General features: G+C 41.1%; 1 long non-coding RNA gene across 1 annotated transcript in view; it reads right to left on the reverse strand.

The window, feature by feature from the left end:
• Positions 1–1,549: 1,549 nt before the first annotated feature.
• Positions 1,550–11,487, reverse strand: part of LOC135088680 (uncharacterized) — a 72,376-nt gene continuing 62,438 nt past the window's right edge. The window contains exon 3 of the long non-coding RNA XR_010261075.1: positions 1,550–1,951. This is a non-coding gene — a long non-coding RNA (uncharacterized LOC135088680). The remainder of the gene's footprint in view (positions 1,952–11,487) is intronic.

Below are 11,487 nucleotides of genomic sequence, written 5' to 3' on the forward strand. Positions count from 1 at the left end.
GAGAGAGAGAGAGAGAGAGAGAGAGAGAGAGAGAGACTCGTTAGAAAGTTATACACAATAATTCCTTCTGTGACTGAGTATTGAGAGCAGAAGGAGGAGGAGGAGGAGGAGGAGCGAGCGAAGGAAGAGGAAATGGAGAAGAGTGCAAGGAAAACGAGAATGTGGATGAAGATGTGAGGAGGAGGAGGAGGAGGAGGAGGAGGAGGAGGAGGAGGAGGATGAAGACTGAGAAAAAGGAGATGAGATAATATCACCACCACTATTACCAACATCACAAGAAGAAGAAGAAGAACAACAACAATTACTAACTACTACTACTACTACTACTACTACTACTACTACTACTACTAACTACTGCCACTATTACTACCACTACTACTACTCCCTCTCACCTTACCTAATCCCAAGCAGCTTCTGAGGGAATTAAGACTCCTATCACCCTCAAGAAGAAGAAGAAGAAGCAAGAAGAAGAAGAAGAAGAAGAAGAAGAAGAAGAAGAAGAAGAAGAAGAAGAAGAAGGAAAAAAACAGCTAATCTCTATTGGTCTATGGAAAAAGAATTAGGCCTCTCTCTCTCTCTCTCTCTCTCTCTCTCTCTCTCTCTCTCTCTCTCTCTCTCTCTCTCTCTCTCTCTCTCTCTCTCTCTCATGTGCTGTATTATACTTTCTTTTTTTTTTACTCTCATTCTCTTTTTTTTTTCCTTTCTCTTCTTTCCTCAATCTTTGCTCCCTTTTGTGTCTGTTTCCCTTTTAATTATTTACCAGCTTGCCTTGTCTTCTCTTGCACCTCCTTCGTCCTCCATTCCTTCCTGTCATTCCTTTATCATCTCTAACTTGGAATCTTGTATAAGGGGGTTTCAAATGTCATAAAGAATAATATTACACGTTTAATTATGCTATGGAGAAATTGTACAGCAACTCTCTCTCTATCTCTCTCTCTCTCTCTCTCTCTCTCTCTCTCTCTCTCTCTCTCTCTCTCTCTCTCTCTCTCTCTCTCTCTCTCGTACTTCAAAAAATAACTCGACCGGAAAACAACTGGGTATAGTATTTATATTAATGATGCATGTCTTTCAATATGTCTGTCTGTCTGTCTGTTTGTTTGTCTTCTGAGGCATTCGGGAAATTTAAAGGTTGCACAGATGACAAGACTTTACGTTTGTGTGTGTGTGTGTGTGTGTGTGTGTGTGTGTGTGTGTGTGTGTGTGTGTGGTGTGTGTGTGTGTGTGTGTGTGGTATAATTCTAACAAAACACATTTATTTTCTTTAATTTTTTTCCCTTTTCCGTTAATTGTTCTGGCTCTGTATTTTATTTTCAGTTCTAGGCATATGCATTTTTCACATCATAGTTGTTACAAGCAAAGTACGTATGATTATTCAGAGTACATTTCCCTAATTAGCAATGAATATTCTTTTACGTAATTTTCATTTTTCGTAACGAGCTCTTAATCACTTTTCTTTTTCTTTTTTTTTACGTTTGTTGTGCTAAAGTATTCATTATTTGCCTTAAGTACTAAACAGCACAGTAATGTTTTGCTTATGGATGAATATAAATTTTTGCCTATTTTTTTATTTATTGCTGTCAATCATGTATGATGTGTATGCATGTATGTATGTATGTATGTTACGCAAGAGAGTATTTTTATTTAATCTTTATGCACATTTACCTATTTCATTGTTGTCAATCATGTAAAGTATGTATGTATGTGCGTATGTACATATGAATATATTATACCTTATTTTGCGTGAAAGTTTTTTTTTTATCAGTCATATTCACACACAGCACTCAGGAAATTCCATGCCTTTGAAAACCAATCTTCTTTTTCCCTCCTATAAGTTCTTTTTCCCTCCTTCTCCTTCTCCTCCTCTTCCTCCTACTGGCGTGATGCAAAGCCATGGAGGGAAGGAAGGCGCCTCTACCTGTCTGGCGGCGTCCCTTACTCTTGATGGCGATACCTGGGTGAGATTGAAAGGGAAGATTGAACGAGGTGTAGAGGGACAAGTAACGATGGTGTGAGACACACACACACACACACAGAGAGAGAGAGAGAGAGAGAGAGAGAGAGAGAGAGAGAGAGAGAGAGAGAGAGAGAGAGAGAGAGAGAGAGAGAGAGAGAGAGAGAGAGAGAGAGAGAGAGAGAGAGAGGAGAGAGAGGAGAGAGAGAGAGAGGAGAGAGAGAGAAATTGTGTTCATGGTAATATTGCTCTTCACTGCTAGTATCACTACTACTACTATTACTACTACTACAATAACTTTCTCTTTTTTTTTTATTTCTACTATTATCCTCCTTCTCCTCCACCTACTACTACAATTGCTACGACAAGTTTTCCTTTCTTTATTAATCTTTAACATGCACTGTACTCATTCTTATCCTCATCATCCTCCCGTACTTCTACTACCACCACCACCACAACCACCACCACCACCACCACCACCACCACCACTACTACCAACTGCTACTGTTTCAATTCATTTCCCTACCACCACAGAGGTAATGGTCTCTTAAAGTACGAGAGAGAGAGAAAAAAAAAAAATTCTCGCGTTACAATTACAATCATTTCACAGTGCAGACGCATATTTATACATGTAATTATCCAGCTGCCCAAGCCATTACAAGAGACTAATTACCTTACGTCGATCAGGCCAGGTGTGTGTGTGTATGTGTGTGTGTGTGTGTGTGTGTGTGTGTGTGTGTGTGTGTGTGTGTGTGTGTGTGTGTGTGTGTGTGTGTGTGTGTGTGTGTGTGTGTGTTGCTGATGGTCACTACAGCATTGGTAAGTTGAACAAAGTAACGATAATATTAAAGAGTAAGAGTCTGTGCATGTGTGAATACATATGCACTAAACTCCATTGTATTTTTTTAGTCTTCCTTATTTTACTTGTGGTGTTCATTGCGAAGAGGAAAAATACCACACAGATAAACACGAGAACCGAACTCCAAACGAAAACAAACAAACAAACAAAAAAATAAATAAATAAAAAAAAATAAATAAAAAATAAATAAAATAAATAAATAAATAAATAAATAAATAAAATAAATAAACAGATAAATAAAAATACGAAGTAGCAAACATTTCACAGAATCAAAACAACAGCTACTAAAAATGAAAAAAAAAAGAAAATATATAAATAAAAATACGCAACAGCAAAATTGAACCTAATCAGAACAATAACCGCAAAAAAAGATATACATATAAAAAAAAATAAAATAAATAAATAAAAAAAAATACGCTGGAGGAAGAGTGAGCGTAACCAGAACAGCAGCAGCAACACGAGCTTAAAAAAAAAAAAAATTACCACAACCCAAATGAAAATCAGGACACATTACCCGCTCGCCAAATGAATATAATCGCGTTCCATTTCCACTAACACGCCACTTACTCGTCAAATTCTCCCCTCAATCAAGCCGCAACCACCAGCACCACCACTACCATCACCACCATCACCACCACCACCGTCACTACCATTTACCACCACTACCATCCTCAGTGCCACCATTACCATTACCACCAATACCATTACCCACCATTATCACCATCTAGCTTCCTTTCAATCACCAGCACCACCATCACCACCACCAGCAATAACAAGAACGCGAACTTTACAATCTACATGAGGTGAAAATTTTAAAGTAATGTTAACTACTCTCTCTCTCTCTCTCTCTCTCTCTCTCTCTCCTCTCTCTCTCTCTCTCTCTCTCTCTCTCTCTCTCTCTCTCTCTCTCTCTCTCTCTCTGCAAATCCATATTCTTTCATCTCAACTAATCGTGTAATCTTATCTAATCTGTATTATTTATCCGTAAAACTTTTCACTCCATCAAAGTTGACATCAATTACTACATTTTCTATTTTTTTCTCTCGTATCCAGAATTCCACGTATTTTATCATTTCTTTTATAAGCAGTACCTTCATCCCGCCAGTAATCTGCCTTTGTGACAGGTAAGAGAGTATAATGTGTAAAAAAATATGAAGTACTCGTAGAAATGGTGACTAAATTTATACTTATATTTATTTCGAAGGGAAGGAGAGAGAGAAACAAATTGCGGGTCTTTTTTTTTCCCCCTTTTTTGTGGCTTGTGTCAGCTTCCTTCACTCATAAAGTCGATGGAAGCAGTAGATATAAAATAAAAGTCTAAACGCACAAACATTGTAGTTAATTTTTTACTTATGAAATGGAATCAGGTGTTCTCAATTGTCTTTTCTGTTTGACTTTTACTTTTTATGAGAAGCAGAGGAGTGAATTGTTTGTGCGTTTTGGATTATAATGCTTGTTTAACTTCTTTTTTTTCGTAGGAGGTGAAGAGTGACAAATAACAACCCCTTTTCCTCCCCTTGTGATGTCAGTCATCCTCCTTCAAAAAATAAATCGATGATACCAAACGAAAAAAAAAAAAATCTAGTCATAAAAGGAAAGTATATAAAAAAAAAAAAAAACAATCCCAGCAGTGGTACTAAAGCGAAGAGTTAAAAGCCACTCAAAAAACACACGGGCTGATGAATGGGAGGCTCAATTAAATATGATATCATGTTGCAAATGGGGGAAAAAATACTAAAATAAAAAAAAATATTTATATATAAAATGTAGACCAACTTGTATGTTTTTTTAATCTGACACTATTTTAAATCTGATGGTATTCTGAACGCATTGCCTAGAACATTATATGAATTTTCAAACCCATGTGAACTTTTTACCTTACTAGTACTACTGATTCGCTAATTGGCAGTGACAGAGTGGCACTTCCTGGTTCGTCTCAGTAACTGTGGGTTTTATAGACTGAAATTAAATTGCAGTACTGTCAATAAACGATTTAAAGTACTCAATCACTCCATTTGTTGTCATTCAGTGATGCCTTTTGTAAGTGATGATCTAAACACACACACACACACACACACACACACACAAAGTCTCTGCTCCCTCAGCACATACATAATGCATGGATGGATGGGGGAGAAGTAGGAAGGAAAGAAAGAAAACTATAAGAAAGAGAGGAAGGAGAGAGGAAAAGGAGGAAGAAAAAAATAAATAATAATAAACATACATGAATGACTTAAAAAGAATCCTAACTGGAGACTGAAATAAGAAGCAAGGACAACACACACACACACACACACACACACACACACACACACACACACACACACACACACACACACACACACACTCTTCCCTCCCACACCAACACAAATCAACACACATAACATTACCAACCCAACAACTCACCCACCCACTCACTCAACGCCACGAACCCAAGCCAAGCGCAGCGGGGGCGGGGGACTGCTAATGAAGCCATTGCGAATAAGCCATTCACACGGGGGATTAAGTGAGCAGCCCTGGCTTAAGCGACTCCTATTAGCCAATTACACAGGGAAAACAAATGTTGGCTGAGTAATCCAGCGCGCGATTTCAAGACACATGAGCCAAGTTCTCGACTCTAGTGCCTGTAGGAATTCGTTATCGGCAAAGTGGCTTATCTGCAAGACACTCTGGAGGCTGTGAATTAATCTCTGCGGAAGTCAAACAAAGGGAGTTCGAGGCGTGCCGGGGCGTGGAGGAGGAGGAGGAGGAGGAGGAGGAGGAGGAGGAGGAGGAGGAGGAGGAGGAGGAGGAGGAGGAGGAAGGACTAAACTGGTTATCGATACTTCTTGGGTCTCGATGAAGGAAGACATGGGGAAGGAAGATGAAGGAAGGAATAAGAAGAAAGATTAGAGTAGGAGGGAAGGAAGATGAAGGAAGATTAGAGGAAGAGAGAAGGAAAATGTACAGTTAAAGGGGACAGAAGAAAGAGAGAAAAAGATAATTGGGGATACGAAAGAGGAGATAAATAACGAGGAAAAAAAAATGCAGACGAGGACAAGGAGGAGGAGGAGGAGGAGGAAGGATTTAACTAGTTACCAATACTTCCTGGTACGAGATGAAAGAAGGAATGAAGAAGTCTAAGTCTCCCTTTCGTGTGAGGGAGACTTGGAGGAGGAGGAGGAGGAGGAGGAGGAGGAGGAGGAGGAGGAGGAATACAAAGGAAGAAAAAACAGCGACAGATCCCGATGTCCTTACAAGGCTGTTTGGGCAACTATTCTACTCTAGCTATTAGCGAAAGGGACAGGATAGTACAGAAGAAGGCTCCTCCCCACCCCCGCCATCCCTCCAGACGAAGCTGGCAGGAAAAAGGAAATGGTACCATGTATCGAAAAACAACATGGAATTTGAGAGAAAAGTAAGAGAGATGAGGTCTACTTGCACTACATACAATCTACATACAATCCTAACATTTATGTCATTTGATAAGGCGCTTCTTCCTCAAAAATTTTATCTACTTAGGTTCATTTAACTAGATGACTACAGTGATGGGTGATTTGCTCTGCAAGGACTTTATTCACTTTTCATTACTGTGACCGGGTCAGCAGTAAGTCACCGAGGAACAATCCATCAATAAGGTTTCCTTAATCTTTAGTCTTTGTTACATAATAATTGTTTCCCTTTCTTAGCGAAATATGCCCCATCAGATGACAGACAGTACAGAGTGAACGTGTTCACTATTCAGGCTTGAACAAAGACAACCTGGGAACACTTTCTAGATGCTTGTCAAGACGGGTTTTAGATTAATGAACAGTACCTGCGTTAACGAAGCTTGATGGGAGACATTTCCATATATTTATGACACGATGGAAGAAGAAATATTTGGCTTCATTTGTTTGAAATCGCTTACCTTTTATTTAGAAGCCATTGTTTCTTGTAACATTCGACTGGCTGAGTGTTAGGAAGAGTTCAGGTCTCATATTTGAGAAGCTTTTCAAAATTTTGTAAAGCAATATCACGTCCCCTTAGTCTGCGCTTGGTTAGGGAGAATAGATTTAGTTCATTAAGACGCTCCTCGTAAGATTTATTGCAAAGCCTTGGGATAATTTTTGATATTCCACGTTGTATCTTTTTTTCTATTTTCTCGATATCCTTTTTGTAGTAGGGTGACCAAAACTGTACGTTGTATTCAAGATGAGGAGGTACGAGTGAGTTGTACAAGGTCAAAATGATTTTCTCTGATTGAAAGGTGAAAGATCTTCCTATGAAGCTTATTAGTCTACTGGCATATTTTGACGACTTCTGTGCGGTGTTTGCTTGGTTCAAGATCTGTTGGCACTAAAACTCCCAGATCTTTTTCGGAATCCACACTTTTGATGGGAGTGTTACTCATTTTATAATTATTCTGTGGATTACCATTTCCAATATGCAATACGTGGCATTTATCGAGATTAAAGTTCATAATCCACTTTTCAGACCAAACGGAGGAGGAAGAGGAGGAGGAGGAGGAGGAGAATGTACAGTTAAAGAGGACAAAAGAAAGAGAGAATAACGAATACGGTGAAGGAGAACGAAGTAAATAAGGAAGGGGGAAAGAAAAAGTAAGAATAAGGAAGAACAAAATAAACTAAGAACAGAAAGAAGAAAGGTGAAGAAACAAAAGAAAACACAAGAACAATGAAGTGGAAAGGGAAAAAGAAATAAAGAATAAGGAAGAGGGTGAATGAAAGAGGAAGAGAACTAAATAAAGAAAAGGAGGAGGACAGAGAGAAGGGGAACTAGGAAAGGAAAGACAAACAGGAAGGAGAGAGAGACAAGTTGCTTCCTTCTCCCATTTGCTTGAAGGAAATTAAGCAGGAAAGAAATAAGAAAACAAGACGAATTTTCATTTCCTTCTTTCGTGAGGAGAAAAATAAAGGAAAAGGGAAAGAAGAAAATGAAGGAAAGAGCAAGAAAAAAAAGGAAGAAAGAAAATTAAGGAAGAATGAAAAGGAGAGAAGGAAGAAAATTAAGGAAATAACAAGAAGAAAAGGAAAAAATAAAGGAGGAATAAGAAGGAAAGAGGAAAAATTAAGAAAAGAGGAAGAAGGGAAGAAGGAAGAAAGGCAAAAGGAATTCAAATTGCTTGGAATAATAACGCAAAAAAGGCAGCAAAGAAGGAAGGAAGGAAGAAAGGAGAAAGAAATGGAAGAAAGGAAAGAAGGAAGGAAAGAAGTAATCAAGAAAGAAGAAAGAAAAAATCCGGACTTCAATAAATAATAGAAAGTTATAAAAAATGGAGACGATTACACACACACACACACACACACACACACACACACACACACACACACACACACACACACACACAAATATGCAAATTGTACACGCATCACAACACCACACACAAGCTGCCGCAGTGTTGGTCATTAAACAAAACAAAACACGTATGGAAATGGCTTTGTGTGTGTTTGTGTGTGTTTTCCCGCATGACTTTAAACATTACAGCTCGCTCGTGTGGATAGATGGATGGATGGATGAATGGACGGATGCAAATCGCCTCCATCACTCTCCCACACTTTCTGACTCATATTAAAGTAAACAATTGATCAGCGATGAATTGGAAGCCACAAAGATTAAAAATACCACGAACTTAACAAGGAAATCCCACCGCATTACTCAATTAACCTGCTTTATTTTTCGCTGCGCTGGCCTGGAATTGACGAGCAGCTGACAGGGTGGAGTGGAGGTGGTTAGGGCAGCCTTTGACCTGCTGTGGAATCATTCAACCTGATGGTAATGACGAAAATGATGGGGATGGCATGATTATTGTTTCCTTCCTCACAATCCTTCAACGCATTACAGTAAAATCATAGAGTTTGATGATAATGATGGTGAAGATAATGGCAAATGTTTTTTCCTCACAATCTTTCAATGCATGAGAGTAGAATCATATCGCTTGATGGCAATGATGGTGATGCTAATAACAATTTTCTCTCAAAATCTTTCAATGTATTATAAAAAGAATTATGTATCTTGCTAATGATGGTGAAAACAATCCTTTAGTACATGACATTAAGACACATGCAGTAGAATTAGAGTCTGAAAATAATGATGATAATGGTAACTTCTTTCTCTTAGCACTTCATTACATGCAGGATAATTATGTAGCTTGATATTAATGATGTTGATAATGATCCTGATAGCTGCTTTGCACGGACATACACACACACACACAAAAAAAAAAGATAATACGTAATATATTCTCAAAGCTGCAAAATTATTCAAAAGACAAACACAATAACACGAGCGCAAGAGATCTGGAGTAACTGCAGAAAAACAAAAGAAGACCAGCAACAAAAGAAAACTGGTGAATAGTAAAAAATAATAATAATAATAATGACGTAAAAAATAATAATGATAATAATAACAACAACAGTGAAAGAAAACTAGAGAAGAATGAGGGAAAGGCACAATCACTACGTGTCACCACCTGCATCACGTTCATTAGTGACAACACGTGTTAAGACTTCCTCCTTCCACACCTCTGATCCTGAGGCACTTAACGAGTTACCGATAATTCCTGGATCTGTATGAAGGAAGGAAGGAGGATGAAGGAAGGAGAGAGAAGGAAGATTAGTTCACTCCTTTCCTGTATGAGACTCGGTAGAGGAGGATACGAGAAAAAATTAGCAAAAAGTAAAAAAAAAAAAAAGAAAACAAGAGAAAAAAATATAAAATAAGGAATAAGGAACAAGTGAACGAAGGAAATAAAAAAAGAGGAAAGTAAAGAAAAAATATAAGATACTAAATTAAAGAAAGATAGAACAACGAGAGGAAAGTGGGAAAAGAAATAAAATAAAATAAAACAAATTATCCAGATTGAGTGTGAGAACTGGAAATGCTTCAATAACCAACTCTCTCTCTCTCTCTCTCTCTCTCTCTCTCTCTGGACCGCACACTTGTCACAGAAATTCCCGCCTTGCCTCATTACGTCTCATATTTCATGCCACGCACATAATTGAGGGAAACTCATTAAGTCCTTCTTCATAATTAGTTGAATTTTCTCTCCTTGCCCGCAAAGAATGTTTTTCCTTTTGGTTGGTTGCCGCACCTCAGCACCTCACCAGTCCCCCTCCCTTTTCTTCCCTTCCCTTCCTCACTTCGCCACCTCACGCCATTCTTTCCCTTCCTCCTGACCCTCCCCCCAACACAGGAGTATTTGGTGGGGTGGAAAAGTATTATAGGGTGGCCCTCTGTAGGGGGGTGAAATTTCAAACGAATAATGTCTATGCTCCAAACCCGGATTCTTGTTCCTTTTGACCCAGAAACGTGCTGTGCAAGGTTTCATTGAAATCGGAATATATTTAAACGGTGCTCAACGACTCTGAAATTTTACTCATCGAACGCTAGTCACAAGCACTCCGGGTCCCCCTCCCACGTTGCTCTCGTGGGAGTATTAGCCGCTTTCCTCTCCTGGCGGGGGTTGTGTGGTTGCTAGCCACTCATTGTCGCCCGGTCCGTGCAAGCGTTCCCTTCCTGGTGTCCGGGAACTGGCGCCGATGGTCCGCGACGACCTGGACGAGGAACTGCAGTTGTTCTTCGTCCTTCGTCAGGAGCCGGTTATATTCCTGAATCAGGGCGACGCCTCGTTCCGCGTGGTCATTGGTGACCGACAGGTTCCCCAGCGCTTTGCACGCCTTGCCGTACGCCTCATCCTTCTTCCAGTCTGCCGGTTCCAACGCCAGGAATCCCTTGTCGATGGACATCTTGGAGAAGAACGAGGACGTATTGGAGGTCACGAAGTCCTCAAGGCTGCAGCCGCTGATCGCTGAAGCGGGGAATGGTCACTCGCTTCTGGGCTGTGTCGTTGCCGTCCTTCTCCTCAATCGCCGCTACCATCTTCTTCTTTGTTTCTGATGAAACCCGGTCGTCGAAGAACGCCAGGGCTACCAGCTCTTCCGAGAGGTACCAGAGGTGGCCGAGGAGCTTGTTTGTCGCGGCCTTGGAGACCTCCGCGTCCTCGTACCCGTCCAGTGCCTGAAGCAGCTGAAGATCGTTGAGCGGAGCCGCGACAGCAAGTGGGGCTTGCGTCCAGGCTTTGCTGTAGAGGCGGGCGGAGAACATGGCCACCCTCAACAGTCCGCGCTCCTCCTTCGGCGTCAGTTTGACCTGTTCCCTGAACAGCCACACCTTGAGCGAGTACAGCACCTTGCTCATCCACCGAGCGTGGTGCATGGGGCCAGGGGCACGGAAGCGGATTCCGCGGGGGAGGTACGCCGCCGAGAAAGATGACGGTTAGTTCCAGAAGTTCCCGGTAGTCGTCCCGAAGGTCTGTCCGCTCTTTCAGGGCCTGAAGGAACCACTCGATGTCGACCTCTCCTGCTCCATCCTCGATCGGCTGGAACTCGCCTTGGTTGATGAAGGGCCACCTCTCCTGGAAACGCTTGAACAGCAGGACAGCAGGCCCTGTAGTTGGCCCCATCACCGACGTGAAGACCGCCTCGATCACGAGGCTCGAGAATGTGATGCCGGCAGGCGAGGTAGAGGAGGTCGCTCTTCAGCTGCCGCTCAATCAGGGTACACGCCCCGGTGTGGCGACCCGTGTTGGCGGCGGTGGTGTCAAAGGACATCCCCACGACCCGGTCAGCGACGCTCCACTTCTCCAACGCCTCCACGACGGCCTTCGCTTCATTCGCCCCTCTTCCACTGGGAAGCT

The sequence above is a fragment of the Scylla paramamosain genome, chromosome 31 (assembly GCF_035594125.1).
Source record: "Scylla paramamosain isolate STU-SP2022 chromosome 31, ASM3559412v1, whole genome shotgun sequence".
Lineage (NCBI taxonomy): Eukaryota > Metazoa > Arthropoda > Malacostraca > Decapoda > Portunidae > Scylla > Scylla paramamosain.